This window comes from Prinia subflava, chromosome 2 (assembly GCF_021018805.1).
Source record: "Prinia subflava isolate CZ2003 ecotype Zambia chromosome 2, Cam_Psub_1.2, whole genome shotgun sequence".
Classification (NCBI taxonomy): Eukaryota; Metazoa; Chordata; class Aves; order Passeriformes; family Cisticolidae; genus Prinia; species Prinia subflava.
This window is the reverse complement of record NC_086248.1, coordinates 37,830,922-37,849,186: the sequence shown is the minus strand read 5'-3', so window position 1 is coordinate 37,849,186 and position 18,265 is coordinate 37,830,922. Positions and strand designations below refer to the sequence as shown.

At 35.1% G+C, this 18,265-nt stretch overlaps 1 long non-coding RNA gene across 1 annotated transcript in view; it reads right to left on the bottom strand.

Moving 5' to 3' along the window:
* Positions 1-6,869: 6,869 nt before the first annotated feature.
* LOC134547712 (uncharacterized) overlaps positions 6,870-18,265 on the bottom strand; it is an 85,351-nt gene continuing 73,955 nt past the window's right edge. Inside the window, exon 3 of the long non-coding RNA XR_010079569.1 lies at positions 6,870-7,578. This is a non-coding gene — a long non-coding RNA (uncharacterized LOC134547712). The remainder of the gene's footprint in view (positions 7,579-18,265) is intronic.

Genomic DNA, 18,265 nt, shown 5'->3' with positions numbered 1-18,265 from the left:
ACTTCATATTCACTAGGTTTATTTTTCTGAAGATCTGTATTTGCAGGCAGGAAATGTGCAGATATTTCCCAGAAATTTCCTGACAGTGTGTACAAAAGTTTAATCAGCACATATGTTTAGATTTTTTAGATAATATTGGATATTTTTATCTACAAATGCCTTTCAAAGCAGGAATATCTCATGTTCTTAAATATATTTTAAAAGTGGTATGAGAAAAATAAATACAATAATCTATGTCAAAAACAGACTATATCAAACTCTGATAAGTCTTATACACCCTTGTGACACCTTATGTGTATCATAATATGGAAGATATAATAATGATCTACTTGGGACTGCTGTATCATGAACTATAATGAGATCATAAACTCACAAAAAATAAAGCAAAATGCAATTAATATTTATATGCTGTTGTAGCTTACTGCTGATTTCTTATTAAAATAAAATATTAATTACAACTTTAGATAGAAAATCTCAATGGAAACAACACTATTTTATTAAAAAAAAGAATTATGAAATTAAGAATATTTTAATAAATAATATCCAAACACCTGTTGAACAACATTTTAAGTTCTTTGAAGTCTAATTTAGAATTAAAATGTGATAGATAATTTTAGATGTACTGAGAGAGTAAAGCGAGAGAGTAAAGTAAGAGATTCTTCGTGAAAATAAATGACATGACTTGAACTAGAGAAGATAAAAAGGAGTCGTACACTAGGAATCAGAGCTCTGCAAGCTTGGAATAAAATCTCAGCAAAGCTCACACCACCACTGACATTGTATGAGCAGAGTGATTCCTATGAGACTTTTCATTACATTCACAGATGACCTCTATTACACTGCTTTTTCTTGACAATTCTGAGAGGAAAGGACATTCCAGAATGCTATGAAATTGCAAGCTGAAGAATACATATATAAAAAAGGGAAGTTGAAAGTTACACTCACAGCTCTACAGCTATGTGGCTCAGTGGTCAAATGGTCAATTATCTGTCAGCAAAGTGCTTTTGGAAATATCTCATCTGGCAGCACAGCTCATCCGCAAAAATACCCTCAGTTGAAAATAAGTGAAAATAAAATGCAATATAATGTTATTTTTAAAGGACTATGAGAAATATTACATGGGATGAGTTTTTAATTCTACTTTAGCATGTGGTTTTATCCTATCTTTCAAAAAGCAATTTTATTGAAAAGGCAATGCCCCCATGGAAGGAAAGATGGAAGGAAGGAAGGAGGGAAGGAAGGAAGAAAGGAAGGAAGAAAGGAAGGAAGAAAGGAAGGAAGAAAGGAAGGAAGGAAAGTTCTATTTTCAAATATGAAATCATTTTTTTTATAATGACTTTTTTTTTTAGACTAGATTACATGATTCCCCTTGTAAGCTGTGTGGTTGTCAGCATATGTTGCAAAAGTTATGAAGAATGAGAAATAAATTCCCATTCTAGTGAATCCAAAATACAACCCAAAGAAAATAAAACATAACCTGTCAACCCACACCAGCTCATTTGTAAAAAGACACTTATACTCTTGTGTGTCATCCAACAAATAGTGTTGAATCTTGCACTAAGTACATCTAGAGAGGATTCAATTTTATCAGAAAATAAAGTTAATTGTTTCAAGTTATTTAATATCTTGAATGAAAGTTAATGATTCAAACTGAATATTTCATCCATGCTGAAGAATCTAGACAAGGGTGATCAAAAATTTCTTTTGTCCTATTCCAGCGTACAAGAAGGGAATACAGGTGACCCCATAAGTAACAGCTGTGTTAATTACCCAATACAGCCTCACCCCTGATGAGTCACAGCTATATCCAATAAATACAAGTGTGATGAAAGGCGGTGAGTTATCTGGTGAAGGGAATCATCATTGAGGATCATGAGTATGAGGATCATGAAGAAGAAGGAGCCTGGAGAGAGACAATCACTGCTGTGAGGTCAGTCTGGTCCTGCAGTTAGAGCCTGCTGTTGGAACCTGCAGTCACAGTCTAGCTGGGTAAAAGCCTGCAGTCAGAGCCTGCAAACTGATACCTGCAGTCACAGTTTAGCAGGAAATAGCCAGCAGTCAGAGACTGCAAGGGAAACCTACAGCAGGAGCTTGCTGCATCCAGAGGCAGGGAATAGTTGGAGTCAGGATGGCTGAGCTGTGAAGAGGAATAAACCAGGACCTTTGTCATGCTTTGATAAACAGGAAGTCTGTGGCTCATATTTATCCTCTAACAAGATGGTTATTGCAACACTCTAGTATTGTCTGTACTTTCTGGTAGGCATTGTATTTCTCCTTTTCCCTTAATGGTGAAGACTCCTGCAAGTACATTTGACCTTCTTTCCCTTTCTATGGAAAGAAAAAGGTTTGTTAAAATTTTTTGTATATGGAAAAGGGAATGATTCTTGTTAGGAGATAAGAAGAGTTATTGTACAGCATTTGTATTGTCTAAATTTGCTCTGGTGAAATACTGTGTTATTTTCATTAGACTCCTTTTTAATAATACATTTTCTATAGGCAGCAGAGAAAACATATGTCCTCTACAAAGGAATTCAGAGCCAAACACATTAAAGAGAAAGATCACCTGTAACTGAAAGAAAATATTTTACACAGAAATATTGTCTTAGTGAGATGATGATTTATAATATGATAACATGAGGTACAAAAACACCAATCAAGGATGATCAGAATTAAAAGTCTGGCAAATGAGATTTGCCTTTGCCATGAAGAAACAGTACCTCACCTTTGAGTAATGCATCATGGCTGTGAGAAACAGATAAACAAGAGAAATCTTTTGTTGTGGAGAAATGGCTATATCCATGCAGATCCTTGGCTGTAGTAATGTAAGCATATATCCTTTGGCAGTAGCAGTTTTAATCTTCTTTTATGCTTGATCTGCATTAGATATGACTTGTCTAGTGACAGATCCTGGCTCTTTGGCTCAGACTGAGGACGCTTAATGTGCAGTGCTTTCTCTTCAGTGCCAATGGTTGGCCAACTTAATCCACACAGTGGAGTCCAGTGCTGAGGGCACAATTTCTTTATACAGTTCTATATCCGTAATTAGCACTCCAAGCTCCATATGCTTTTTTACATGGTGATACAAAGGAAAAGAAAAGCATCAGGCCACTGTGGTTTCCCTAGATTCCTGTTAGGTAAGATGACAGTAACAGAAGGGCTTCTCCTGAAGGTGCCATTTCTCACAGCTGTGGGTTCAAATTTGTGTATGGAATAAGTTTAAGCTCAGAAACTGAAAAAAAAAGTATATTTTTGAACTCATCTTCTTATTGCACACTTGGAATTCTCTTATTCCTTTAGATGGTTGGATGTTTTCCCATTTTCTTATACTGGCAAACATTCAAGGGCAAGCAGTCTGACACATGAAAAAAATGTGAAATGACAGACATTCTACAAATCGGCAACTCAGCTAGTGAAAATAGAGAATATGAACTGAAACTCGCCCTGAGAAGAAAATCTTGACCCAACACTGTGGGAGAAAGAGCAAGCCAAGCAATTTCAAAATTAAGGGATCAAGGTGAACTGGATCATTTGATCATTTTCCTTGAAGCAGTGCCAAATATTTGAAGGCAAATTGAATTTGCAGCAAGGAACTTCAACACATCAGGTAGAATATGAGCTAGCTTGAAGAAAAAAAACATCTATGAAGAGGTGGAAAAACATCAGATGAGATCCTCACTCCTGATAGCATTTCTTTGAACAGCTCTGGTTTCTCAGAGGAGCTGCTAAATTATTCTGAATCTAAGCATCTGAATACCTCTTCTGCAAGGGAGAGGCAGTGCAGTAGCTGCTTAGTTACATGGCTGTGTTAGCTGTCTTAAGGGACCCTACAGCGCACACAGCACTTATTGGATAGTCTGACACATCAGAAGAGTTACAACTTTTGTTTTAACCCTATTTCTTACAGTGACTAAAATAGTACCAGTATCTACTCTACAAACACTTGAGCCTAAACAGTAGAGGAAAAGAGGTGAGGCAACAGTAACATTGCTTTTCTGTTAAATTCTGCCCCAAAACACCATGAGTGAGGGGGTTATGGGGTGTTGTTTGATTTTGGGGGTGTTTTTTTGATTTTGTTTAAACTGGGGGTTTGTGTTTTATTTGTTGTTGGGGTTTTGTTGCCTTTTTTGGGGGATTTTTTTTTTAAGAGAATAGTAGCGAATAGCTATTGGAATTTCTCTTTTCTATTTTTTTCTTTTTTTTTTTGCCTTCCTTTTCTTTTAGCCAGGGCTTTTGTGTAAAAGAACGTACCACAACAATATGCATCTGTCAAAAGCTCCATGATGTTGCTTAAATGCAGATTAAGAATTTAATTTTAATTGCTCATGCTAGCTAAAATCCCAGAAAAATTTAAAAAAAGAAAATTTAGGTTAAACTGTTAACATGAGAATCATGTACTACAGAACAGTTTTCTGACTATACATGGAACAACAAAGAAACAGTCATTTAATTCAACTGAGTGGCAGCAAGGTATTTCTGTAACTGAGGCTTCTGGCAAATTACAATTTGCCATGCATTTTGCATGCAGCCTAAGTAAAGTCTCAGGTTATCATCGTGTCTTTTTTAGGCTGACAGAGCCAGAGATTTAGAAGGATTTAGTCTTTTCCACTGAATGCAGTGAAGCCACATGCATAGAAATTCTACTGTCTAAAGGAATTCCTGTTTTTTGAATGATGTGTGCTACTCTGACTCCTCATAATGAGCATGATGGTGTTCCAAGACCTAAGAAAGGGGAAAATGGAAAATCCATCCATATTTTTTTCAAAAAGGAGAAAAGCACTCTGTGCTGCAAACAAGACTATGAAAGGTCACTTCCTGGCTTTCCTGGTTTTTCAGGTCTCAGCATCTGCTTAAGGTCCATCTAGGGACACTCTCAAGCTGTCCTGGTTGCTCCTGTCAGACTATTTAGCCTCACCTCTTTCTGGAGCACTCGTACAAGCCTCCAGATTTCCAGCTTGATCACTCTCTGCTTAAGCACACAGGTTTTGTACTGTTATTGAACAGGTCCTCATACCAAATAACTTTGAGAGCAAGAAGGCAACTAAAAAGAGAAAGGTGAAACAAAATTTGGCCAGAGGCAGTTCCCTCTATAACCTGTTTTTTAAGGAGACGGTGAGTGGGACATGAAAGTCCTTCCTTTCCATGCTCTGAATCAAATAAGTTTGTTGGCCAGCAGCCTGATGTGTTACTCAGAATGCTTGTTGACCATTCCCTCTTGGAAGTTTGATATAATTAAGGATTATCTAAAACTTTCTTCTCCCTTCCAGCAGAAAAAGAAGAGAGAATTAAAATTTTGATATGTGTTTTATGTGTTGCACAAGGCATAGAAGGAATTTCACAACAGATAGACTTGTGCATTTATTTCCTCATTAAGCATCTGAAATTGAAAATTTCCTCTACTACCTATTCCCTAATCTTACAAATGCAAAAAAAGGCAAAAAAAACACCCCAAAAACCCCCACTCAAACCAACAAAACTAAACCCAACAAAAAACCAACCAAAACAACCCCAAACAAACAGAAAAAACAGTAAAACCCCTGCTTTTAAAGGCTCTTCTGATTATTTAGTACATATCACTGAAAAAAAATTAAAACAACAGGAAAATATACAGGTAGTGTGAATACTGTCATTACTGTAATACTCATGCAAAGAGTAATCTCAGTGTGAATAATGCTTAGGTTATACCTTTGAAACTCCTTTTGATTGGACTACATTTTTGTGCTTGACATACTTATCTCTATCTTTCTTAAACACCTGAGAAACTATTAAGAGATTTGACATAAAATAGCAAGATTATCATTAATCCATCCAAAAATTGTCTGGTTATACCCCAATATTTCTATTAAGCAAGTGTAAGAAATGTTGAGAGATGTACTTCTATGAAATGGAATTTTCTGTATTTAAATTCCTGTATAAGAAAACAGTAAATTCCATCAAGTAGAATCAAGATAAGATATATGTTAAAGATAAGAGTAGATGAGTTTATTTTGTTTGAAATAGAAATCTAGGTAGTTTTCATTACCTGAGACAGAGAAATACTCTCACAAGTCATGATCCCTTCAATTAATTTCCTTCATGATGGACTGTCACCTGCAATTGTCCATGACAGAATTCAACTAGATCTCTAATTTTAGATGTCTTAAGCTAGCTATGATATATCTCACTCCAAACTAAGGAGCTGCCTGCATGGTCATCTCTTCTAAATAATATCACTGAATGTGAGATCTAGCCTACACAGCCTTTAGTATTTAATATAGAAATTTTATTCTTTAAAACAATATATTATTAGACTCTCTTTTAACAGAGACACTAGAAAACTAAACCTGAGTAGAAAAACCTACAAATTAACCCTACACCAGAACTATGCTTTTTCATGGGTGTTTTTATCTTGGTGGCAATAACACATGGATGTTATGGTGTATGTTTCACTAATTTGGACCTCTTAGTTGACCTGTCTTGCAAAGTTGCACTGCTGTTTAGCAGTGAATCTTTTGGTAAAATTTGAGATTCATGACAAGTTTTTATCCTTTGAGAAAATATATAGCACACAGAATGCAAAGGCTACAGGATATAAATTTGTGGTTGTTTGTTGACGTATCCTTTAAAACCTTCTAAATTAAAATAAGCTAACACTATAAAATGTTATCTTGACTATCAGAAAAAAAATGAAGTTATGCACTCATTAAAAACATAAATAAGTGGTAGATACATTTGACATCACCATGACCATGAATTGATTCCTTCACATAAAGATCAAATCTAAGAAAAAACCTGGGTGAGGAGCAGAGATTTGTGCAATGGTTTTATGATCATGGTATGCTATGCCTAGAAAAGAAGAATAACTGAAATACTGACAAAATTCTGGATCCAAATGGTTTCTTTCTAAAAATTTATTAAATATAAAAGAAGAGGAGATGAGAAAAAGCCTTTTCCCAAGGTTTTCATCACTCACTAAGAAGCAAAGAACTAATACAGGGGACACCTATTTGTTACTACATTGTTACAAATGTACTTGTACAAGAGTACTATTGTACTCAGTACAATAATTCTGTGTATCATAAATATATAAATACATTTACCCATCAGATGTTTTACGTTGAACCTCCAGTCTGCAGAGGGCTGACATGGAATAGAGTCTGATCTTGAAGCTGAAAGTGATATTAAAAAAAAAACAAACCAAAACACTCATGCTGGGGACCAAATAGTATTTGTCTTGGTTCGGGGCAAATTTTGTGAGGAAATTTTTGAAGGGGTCTTTCTAGACAGCAAATTTAATTAGTCTCTGTCCTTACTGTTCAGGAGGAAAATCTCCTTCAAGAGAAGTGGAAAAAAATGATTATTTAACAAGCAAAGTATGAGAAAATTAATGAAAAACATGAGAAAATTAATAGTATTCAACAGTGGAACTTCTTGTTTTGAAGAGATGGTAAATTCAGAGAGAGTCCTTCTTGTGGTATGTAGCTCAACTCGCTCAGTTTTTCATCAGTCCTTTCTGTGCTGGAAGATGCTGCATCCAAGGCTCCTGTGGGTTACATACATGAACTTCTGGTGGTTTTTTGGGGTTTTGGTCTAGAGTAGGTCCTAAGAAAAAGAAAAACCACAGTTCAGGAAACCTTTTTGCCTCAGTTAGTTAAAAAAAACTGACTAAAAGTAAAGGAGAGCTCTCTCGTGCTGCAGACAATACAGCCCGTGAGAAGGAATGCACAGGAGCAAGGGCAGTTTCTGAAAATAAACTCTGTGCTTCTTTTACCCCACCTTTGCTCTCAGAACCAGTCTTAAAGGTGCAGAACTTAATATCCAGCATAAACAGAACAGATGACTGGGGATACAAGCATCTTAAAGTCACCCTAGGACAATTACACACAACTGTGTATAATCAAACTCTTTAGAAAGAAAGAAATTCAAATTAGACATTGACATTGCTCTCAGGACTGGAAAACTATTTACAATAGAAAAATGAGGGTGATTTATATAATTGCAAATCTTACTTACAGGGAAGTAGCAAACTATGCTGCATATCCAACACAAAAAGAAGAGTCAGAGAATATATACAAAGGACATTCTTTAGGAAACATTCGTTAATGTTTAGAACAGTCTGGAGGTTTTTTGAGATAATGTTGAATGTAATTAACAGAAATGTGGGAGGGCACATAGTGGGCAGAGAAATAGAATACTATGAGAACTAATGGATTCCTCTCTCAGCTTTAAATCCGAGTCTGTTTTGTGAACTTTGCTGAAATATTTAGCTTTCCCAAATCTTTCTTTTCCATTCTGCTAAGAACAGACTATCTGATCCTCATCAGTATTGAGTGGACTAATTTAATTTTGTCAAATCCTTTTAAGTCCTTGAAGGAAAACCACTTCATCCACAGTACTGTGAGTACTACCAACCTTCTTTAAAATCACAATTAGCAGTGGTTGTTCTTTCCTTTGTTTTAGTTATTGGAGTCAAAGAATTATTTGAAAGTATAGTTTTTCATAAAGCATATTCTTTCTATGTAGAAAATACATCAGAAATATTTTCTATAGTTCAGTAGAAAGGTAACTATCCTTTGGTTTTGCTTTCTTATTGGTACACAAAAATACAACACTGTGCGCACCCTCGAGTGCTTCCAAAGGAGCAAAGCTTTTGAACAATGCTTAGGGCTTTCTTCTTGGATGAAAGAGCTACTGTTTTGAGCCTGGTGTTTCCGTCTCCTCGGAAAACGCAATTTTATCAGGTGATCGGGTATGGTTTTTTGTTTGGGGGTTTTTTTGGTGGTTTGGGGGTTTTGTGTTTGTTTGTTTGTTTGTTGTTTGTGCTTTTTTTATTTGTTTCTTTTTGGTTTGTTTTTTTTTTAACTGTTGGTGCTTTTTTAAAAGCATTATATTTTAAAATGGAAAATAACTCGTTTCCTTAAAGAATTTATTTGAGATGCTATAGACCAAGAGGCTAGAAGCTGTTGCCAGGAGTTGAAAAGCCATAGATTCAGTGGTGATTAATTTATTAACTTTGAGACAACACATGTCTTTTACATGTCTTTCTGTAGTGCCTTCTTCCCTCCGTTCCTTTTACATTGAGTTTTGGGTATTTTCTCAAAGCTATGAATTTTCTCTTGGGGACAATTGCTACAATTATTATAATTATTGCATTACAGATACCAAGATCCATATCTGATATCATTGGGAATTTCCCATATCCTGTTTAATAATTCAAGAATTATAAAGAGGACAAAATAATTACCATTACTGTAAATTCTAAGAGCCAGATTCATTCTCTAACACACATATCCCATTGGTGTCAGTGTAAGTTGCCTATGCATTCCAGCGGTCGAGAATTTTCTTGAATAGAAAAAAACATTTTAGCATAATCTGAGGACATATTAGCAGGAAGTACTTGGATGAAAGTGTGTATAGCACAATGCTGGATGAATATCTGCAGATGTATTTCTTTAAGTCTTTAGAAAAACTGGAAAAGGGTCACGGAAATGTAGACTGGACAAATTATTCTGATAAAGTATTGTCGAAAAAAGCAGTTCTGGAATAAAAATAAATCAGTTATCCTACTCTGTGATTTTGACCACTAATGTCTGTGATTCTTTTAGTCTAAGATAATAGAAAACAAAATCACCAAAAAATTTCTAGCATTTACAAATGGAGTATAACAAAAACATTTAAGCTTTTTCATATACTTCAACTTTTTCCAGTTTTAATGCTAGAATAGATTCAATAAAAATCACAGAATAACTGTTTAAACTTTACCCAGAAAGATGATTATAATTTTCCATTACACTATTTAATTGGGTCTACTGTAAAACACAAAGAAATGGTAAGATTTAATTTTGGCTAAATCAGAAAAGTGCTAAGTAAGGATCCATATGAGAGATGCAAAATGCATTTGGGAAAGTTCTAATATCTAATACAGGAAGACCGGTTCTTTTTCTTTTTTTTTCAATTTTTATTCAACCAAGTCACAGAAGAACAAAACGTCTGACAGAGTAAATGGGAATAAAGAAAACGAATTACAAATACCATAAAGGAAAAAAAAAAAAAAAAAAGATACTGGAAGTGTACAGGAAATGTTAGTCAGAACTTTTAGCAAGAAGGGAAGCAAAATACCTCATCTAACACAAAAAATGAGGTTAGGTTAAAAGAGTAAGTATTAGGGAGGTTGTTGGCTACAACAGACTCTGTTACACTTTAAGCAAAAAAAAAAAAAAAAAAAAAAAAAGACAGTTTTACAGCAGCTGTCATTAAATAATAAGGTAGAGTCTGGTTTTATTCCTTCAAGCTGCAGTGTTATAACCTGACAAGATAACATCATCATAATGCAAAGAAGTCTTGAAACTCATTCACGTAATTTTTCTTTAGCCGATATATATTCAAGAGAGAGTAAAAGAAAAATCCTTGTCACTGTAGTTCAGGTCCTAAACTGCTATGGATCCATTGCTTTGGTCCACAAAGGAGGATTGGGTTCTTGTATGTAAACTCTACCATGTAAAAATATGTTTGCACACACAGTGATCCAAAACTGAAGTTGCAAATATCATATTAATAGGAAGGCCTTTAAGATGCAGAAAAAATAAAGTTCACTTCTGCTGGTCAGTGAATGGACCAGTTCTGTACTATAACCTCTCTATATACATAAGTACCATAGAAATACATCTTAGAGCAAATCGAAGCAAATAAACTGGTCAAAGCTACATGTCAACTGTCAAAGCTGTATAGAGAGCATAAGGGAATAACTAATGTAGTTAAAAAAAGTCCTAACATTTCAACAAATAGAAATCAATTTCACATTTAGAATCTTAACACCATGTATTTTATTCCTTGTGATTTATGAAACATTGAGATCTATATTGATTTAGAACTTCTGATTTTTTATTTTTTTTTTTTAGTTCATTGCCTTCCTTTTTAATGGCAAAGAAACATGAAGTTGCTTGAATTTCCTGTTGACCTGAATTTAGTATTTCACAGTATCTCTGTACAGTTCTCAAATGACTGAAGAAATTTCTTTCAACTGTATTGGATTCTTTTGGTTTAAAATGACATGAAATATTTTCATGGTTTTTTGGGAAAGGGAGAAATCTTTTTTTGACAAGAGAAAAATTTGGAGGCTTTGTACAAAATGAAAGGCCAGAATGACCAGGTTATTTACAAAAGAGCAAAATCATAATAAGCAAAATTGAAAGTTTCTATTACAAGGGGATCTTGATAAAAATTCTTGCTTTCTTTCCCAGAACTGTGCCCTTTCTGGTTGGTGAGAAATTATTCTTGACAAATGTTTTATTTCCCCAGATCCAGTCATATTCAAAAGAAGTAATTAATCTATGGAATAGATATGGTTGCATTTTCTTGGTTTCACTCTTGTTATCGTATAAAAACTTTTTAATGAAACAATTGATTTCTAGAGACCCTTTTAACTCACCAGACAAATGCAGGGAGCCAACAATAGAAGTGGTCAAGTTGCAAGATCTTTGTTTTCAATGCAGACCACTGAAGGTTACCAAGTTTACCAAGGCAAGAAACACATTATGAATATCTTAAATCTAGATGAGTAAACTTTTTTTTCATAAGAGTAGGGTTGGCTTACCAGTTTTTTGTAATTGGCATTAATATTCACTTATGAGGGTGTCTTGGTTTGAAAGACAGATATTTGCTAGGAAGGGCCAGGACCTCCCTAGAGATGGAGAATTCAAATCCCCTCCCTCCAAATTATTCCAATTAAAAAAATTAAAGGAGCTTTCAGACAGAGGTATGGGGGTAGGAATAACAGTTCTTTACTAGTATATATGACAAAACGACAAACAAACAACAATTACAGCATCAATAATAAACAGAACAAAGAACCTTGAGGGCTTTCTTTTACAAAAGCCCAGAGCAGTTTGATCTCGGCGCCCCTGCAGGACTCCGAGAGGCCGAGCTGGAAGGGAGGAAAGTCCCGGGCTGGTGGATGAGATGAGGAGCTCTGCGCTGGCAGCTGGAACAGCAGGGGTGTTCCGGCAGGGCTGGGCAGGGCAGGGCTACAGAGTAGCCGGGGAACCTCAAAGCTCCGAAGAAGCAGCGGCGGTGGGGAGAGGCTGGAGAAAGTGAGTTCAGGATTCCCGGGTACACAGCAGATGACGATAGATTTCCCAGTATGAGACAGAGGCAGAGGGCAGCCTGACCGTCCTCCTCGAGTGCCTTCCCCTCCCCCAGATCTGTCTTCTTGCCTTTCCCAAAGCTCATCATCTCTCCCATCTGAGGGACACTCCCAGGGACTCAGAAACAATAGGTGTAGCCTTGTGCTGCCATATCTCTCAAGTACCCCTTTTTGTTCTGACTAAGTAGTCATCAAGGCTTCTTGGAAACTTATGGGAAAAAATTCTGTGGGAAGAAAAAAATCCAAATCTAACCCCCAACAGAGGGTTTTTTGAATAGTGTTTTTTCTTTTGAAAAAGATTTTTCTTTCGAAAAAGTTTTTTCTTTCCCTCCTCTCATTTGAATCATTCAGTTTAGTGATGTCATAGGAGCATCTGATCCGGCACTTAGCAGAAGCAGTAGAAGAAGAAAACTTAGCACTTAGCGAAGAAAACAAGGGTTGTTCTTAAAGTAGAAAACAGATGCAGTTCTGAAGGTTCCTTCCTTTCCACTTTCCTCCATCTCCTGCTTATTTTTGAGGAATGACATATGAACGATTAGAGTATTAAATTCAGATAATTTCTGCCAGAAAGTATGTGAAGTCTAAATCCAACAACTGGTTTTATTTTTTTTTAAATCTTTTTGCTCACCAATGTGATGAATCAGTCATCCATTCAAAATTCAAAAATAATAAAAAAATACACCTTTGTACAGCCAGATGGAGTAGACTTACTGCAGCAATTATTGAGCTGAATTTATTTCTAGAAGGACTGATTTCATCATAATTTCAGTCCCTTCTAAACAGAGGACTAAAGTTTCACTGCAGATACTGTAATAGATATTCCTCAGACTATGCTGAAGCAATTGGTCTCTGTCTTTCTGTGATACAATGCAATCATTATGAGTGTTTTTCTTTTGTTTCTTCTTGTTTCCCCAAGGATTCTCTGCCTGCTGTACTCTACTCACACTTAATGTTTATACATTCTTCACTGCTTGGATACCTGGTATCCATTTTAGGATAATGGCGCTCTTGCAATCAACTCACATCAGACCACCCAGACAGTTCCTCCTCTTTTCTCCTTGAAGCTGCAGCTTCCTGATTATCAGTTTGGCTGCGTTTCATCAGAAGATCTATAATACTTCCAGATTTTTTTTAGATATCATTCAGATGAAGTTTTCTAACCCTTGCATTTTACTAAAGAAATATGCTTATATAATAATTTTTTTGTGTATTTGAGGGCAATTTAGTTTGTAATTTGCTAATTTATTCCTATGGTATCTTGAAAAAGTGATAGTATAGACAATATTGTTTCTGATTTTATATGTACCTTACAATAGATGAAAATCTGTGCATGCCTAATGAAAACCACCTAGACTGAACTATAATTTATTTTCCTGTGATTTACAGTCAAATGTTCCATTTCCACAATAATTTGAGATCACCTCTATGCAGTTCTAATGCATTTACAAGTCATATATGTTCCAAAACATTTTTATGTGATTATACTCTTACAGATTTGCCTTAATGCCTGCGATTGCAGAGGCATTTCTGAAAACATTTTTTGAAGCTTAGTTTACATGGTTTGTCACCTCCAGACTTCTTTACTAACAGACTAAGCCATTTAAAATCTACAATTAGCACTTGGTCTAGAATAAGTTGAAAAACTCATCAAACTGGTGATTTAAGGTCTTTTCTTCACAGTGTTTAACAGTCACCAGCTGACTGAAAGGCAATTCCGAAGTGTGGACTTTACTTACCTACAGTGTGTGTCTCTCTCCTTCCACAAATATGTATAAATAAAGAATAAATGGCTATGTTATGATAAATATTGGATTAATGCCACTGGCAGAGTAAGTAAATGTGGATTCATGATTAATTCTGTAGTGACAAAACTGTTGAGCTGACAAATATGTAACCTAATTGAGATTGCTCTATCATTAAGTACATTATTTGTTATTCTGTAATTTGATTGCTCCTGGATCTTCAAAAGGCCTCATCCTGTTAAATCCTGACTTGATTTAACCATTTAAGTTTAAAAGTAGAGTTAGCAGATTAATTTTTCATTTCAAAAGAGACTTAATACTCTCTCTTCTTCACTGTGAGGAAAACAGGTAGCCAAACCAGAAATGTTAAGTGTGTCAGAATTCTCACCTATTCTCTCTCTCTCTTAAGTTTAATTTTCTCATGAAGAATAAAAGTAAAAAGAAACATTTTTTGGTGGTTTTTTTGTTTGTTTGTTTGTTTTTTGGTTTTTGTTTGTTTGTTTGTTTGGTTTTTGTTTGTTTTTTTGCTTTAGACCTTCCTTTTAGAAATATCACAATTGTTTATTTTGTTTATTTTAAAAAAGCGCCAAACAACATTTTAAGGAACATAAAGGCAGTTTTACATGTTCTTCTATGTTTATTGAGGGAATATAATACTAGATTTGTCATTTTAGGTGGAAAAATATTTTTTTCTAATATAAATGGAAAATTATAAGTATTTTATTGTAAAATAAAGGTATGTAGTGTGTAGCAAATGTTATTTGAATAACTATAGTATTTTCTATATTACTTACCATTTACACTGATTGCTCAGAAAGAATAATGGATAGGAATTAGCTTATAAAGGAGGGTAAATTCAAAGGTCAAAGTACAAAAATCAGTGGACTTATAGGAATACAAAAAAAAGAAATATGAAAACAACAAAAAAAATTGTATGTGACTAATATGAGGCAGAATGACAAAGACATTGTTGATTCTGTTAGGTACTGCAAAAATTTTTGAGGTAGATATTTCATATGTGCAACATAGAGCAATCTTTTGTGACACCATAATATTATAGAATAAGCAGTCATGAAAAGCTTTGTAACTGTGAGTGTATTTTCAGCAGGTAGTGAAATTCCATAGATCATTAATCAGTCATTAATGGAAAAGATTGAAATATCTTCATTTTAACAGATGCCAGAATAGATGAGGGAAGAACTCTTCTCTGATGACTCAGCTAAGTATCATTGCTGTGATTCTCCTGAGTGCATCTTATATCCTTCAAGGCTTATTAACTGCCTCATCATGAGCTGAAACAGTTTCTAATACTATAGCATGATTTGTGCTGCCTGAAACACAACTTTAAATTGTGATGTCCATTGAAATGTGCATTAAAGTGGAACTAGAAGGCAATGAACCCCCTGAGCGTGTTTTCATTGGTTTTTGCATCTTTCAGACTGGATACAGGCTTATCTCTGCAGATGAACAGAGAATAGTCTCTTACAATAGCATCATTACCATAAAGGAATTATGGTTCAGAAGTTAGAGAATAAGCTTAGGCTTCAATTGCCACAAATTCTACTCCTGATTTTTCCATTACCTTGCAGTGTCTCAGTTTTTTATAGTGGAGGAGATGATGATCCACTCCCATGCTGACACTGCTGGTTCTGGGACTCCTGAGCTGCTTCATAGATGTTAAGAGTTTCCTCCCTGGCAAAACCAACATGATGTGCACTCTCTCAGATTAAAATCCAATGGAAGAGGAAGTGTCTGAATCATTTACATTGCTGGAGAAGTAAAAGGAATTTTCAAAGGAATGTGGTCAAGATAAAGTCCTGATCATATCAGTAGTGCATTTGTCAAGCAGTTGGAATACAATTGCTTGTAACATATCCAAAATGAGACAGCTTCTATCATAGAGAAAATGTGCCTTCATGTCAAATGACTCCAATAGATATTCATATTAATATCCTCTGGACTGGTGTGAGTGCAGCTGAAGGGGTAAGAGCATTAGATAGACTTCCAAGATGGTTTTGTGAATGTTCTTTTTTCAAATACAAGCTCACTCTTTTTTTCTTATGCTGCCTTTTGGTTCACTTAAGCCTTTGGATAGCTGTCCCATTTGCTGGCTTTTGTGACTCCAGCCCCTAATACCACCTGTGTATTGAGTAGGCAATCCTAATATTGCTAACACTGTGGTTGGGCAGGGGCCAGACATTTCCGTTTTATGGCAGTGAAATGCTTTTGATAATTTATTACTGTGCAGGCAACTTCACCAACACTTGTTAACACAAGGCAGTGAAGTGCTAAGTTTAGTATACCTCAAAGATTTGCTTTAATTCTTAGATTTAAAATCTTGGCTTCCTAGAGCTAGGAAAAAAACCAGCAAATATGTGTTCATATGAGCCTGTTAGAAACATATATATAAATTCTGTTATCACTTATTAATTTAGGGCACTCTACTCACACAGAGTTCAGAAAATTAACCTCCAAGATGTACAGTTTACATTTTTTTGCAAAATATAGCAAGCAGAAAAATAGAAAAAAATGTCTTTGGTCTATTGCAAGATGTCAATCAAGTCAAAACATACAAGCCCATCGAAAAAGAAAAATAAAAAACAAAGTATACATACATATATATGAGCAAGTCCCTAAAGGCTGACTGGAGTGTCTTTGCAGCACCTAAACTGAGCTGTATATGCTTCTGGTGCCAAATGCATTCTTATGCCAGCTATCATTTTTAAAGCAATGAATAAATCCAGTTTCAATCTGTTTGACAGGAAAATAGATTTACTATAACAGAGTAGCTGGTCAAATATAGCTCCAAATGAAGCTTGCACTTTAGCTGATTTGTCAATAATTATAAAATTACTGATTAGTATAAGATGTGAGCTGGCTGGATCCCCTGAGTACTCGGTTCTAAAAAAAAATCCATCATACTTTTGTCAGCCTACCTGGAGATTAATGAAAGGTTCACACAGAAATAGCATTCTATGATTGCTCACAAAACACATAACAGCAATTATGGAATAGATCAACTAGCTTTTGTAATAGCAACCATGCTCCACATGATCTTCCTTGCTGGTTATTTAAAGACCCACAGCAGTTTATAAAATAGCAGAGTAGAGTATTTATTAGGTGTGGTTATGCCATGGTCTCATTTCCTTTTAAATCACCTATTTTTTTTCATTAATTTCAATGGGATTTAAATGGTAGCTATAATAATAGAGGTGACTAATGCAATCACCTTTGTGGTCACTGATTTTTATTCCTCCTCAGCTGGTAGTGACAAATGCTTTCATAATTAAATTGATGGGAATGTCATCTATAACAAACCAGGGAAATGGGACTTCTGAAGGTTTCCTCAGTTGCTGCAGTTTTGTTTTCCGTCTCTTTCCCTGTGTTTCACAGCCTTCCCCAAATCAGTGCTCCTGATCCTCACCTTCCTAGGCACATAAGCTCATGTCACCCCTTAGGAGAGGATTAGGTTCACCTTGGTAGTGAGTCAAGGTGACAGAAACCTGAAAATCAAGGAATTAGTCTTGTTTGTGAGTGCAGCTTCCAGAGGCACTCTGATCGTAGATTTGGTTTTTATGTGAAAGAAAAGCACAGTCCCTTCTTTTCAATCTATTTTTTGCTGTTCAATTTGCTGGGTGTACTGAAACCCAATCTAAAGCTCCTCACTTGCCATGCACTTTCCTCAGTATGCAGGGAGGGGACATCTCAGAATTTCAGTTCTAGGAACTATTCCCAAATTCTGCTGTAGTTTTCCTTTTAGTTTCCTAAAGCAAAAAGGGTTATGAACTACCTTTAAAACCACTGTTTCCACTGCTGGTGCCAGATTAAAGATTGATGTTTTCAAATAGAAGATATTATCTCATTTTCCTTTTCCCCTTTTTCCTTTTTCCTTTTTCCTTTTTCCTTTTTCCTTTTTCCTTTTTCCTTTTTCCTTTTTCCTTTTTCCTTTTTCCTTTTTCCTTTTTCCTTTTTCCTTTTCCTTTTCCTTTTCCTTTTCCTTTTCCTTTTCCTTTTCCTTTTCCTTTTCCTTTTCCTTTTCCTTTTCCTTTCTTCTTTTCCTTTTTCTTTTTCTTTCTTCTTTTCCTTTTTCTTTTTCCTCTTTTTCTTCTCTTCTTTTTCTTTTTCCTCTTTTTTTCTCTTCTTTTTTTTCTTTTTCCTCTTTTTCTCCTCTTCTTTTTCTTTTTTCAAAATATTGAAAGCTTGGTTTCTAAATCTTTTTGCCTAAATTGCTTCTTTTAAAATATCAGCATTTTTCTTAGATGTTTTAAAGGTCATAGAATTGTCATCTGTAAAATAATCCCATTAAAAATTTATTATTTCATTTGAAGAATTTGTGATATTTCTTTAGTGTTCTATGCCAGGACAAGGCAAAATAAAACACTTCTGTTATCAATACTTCTCCCTC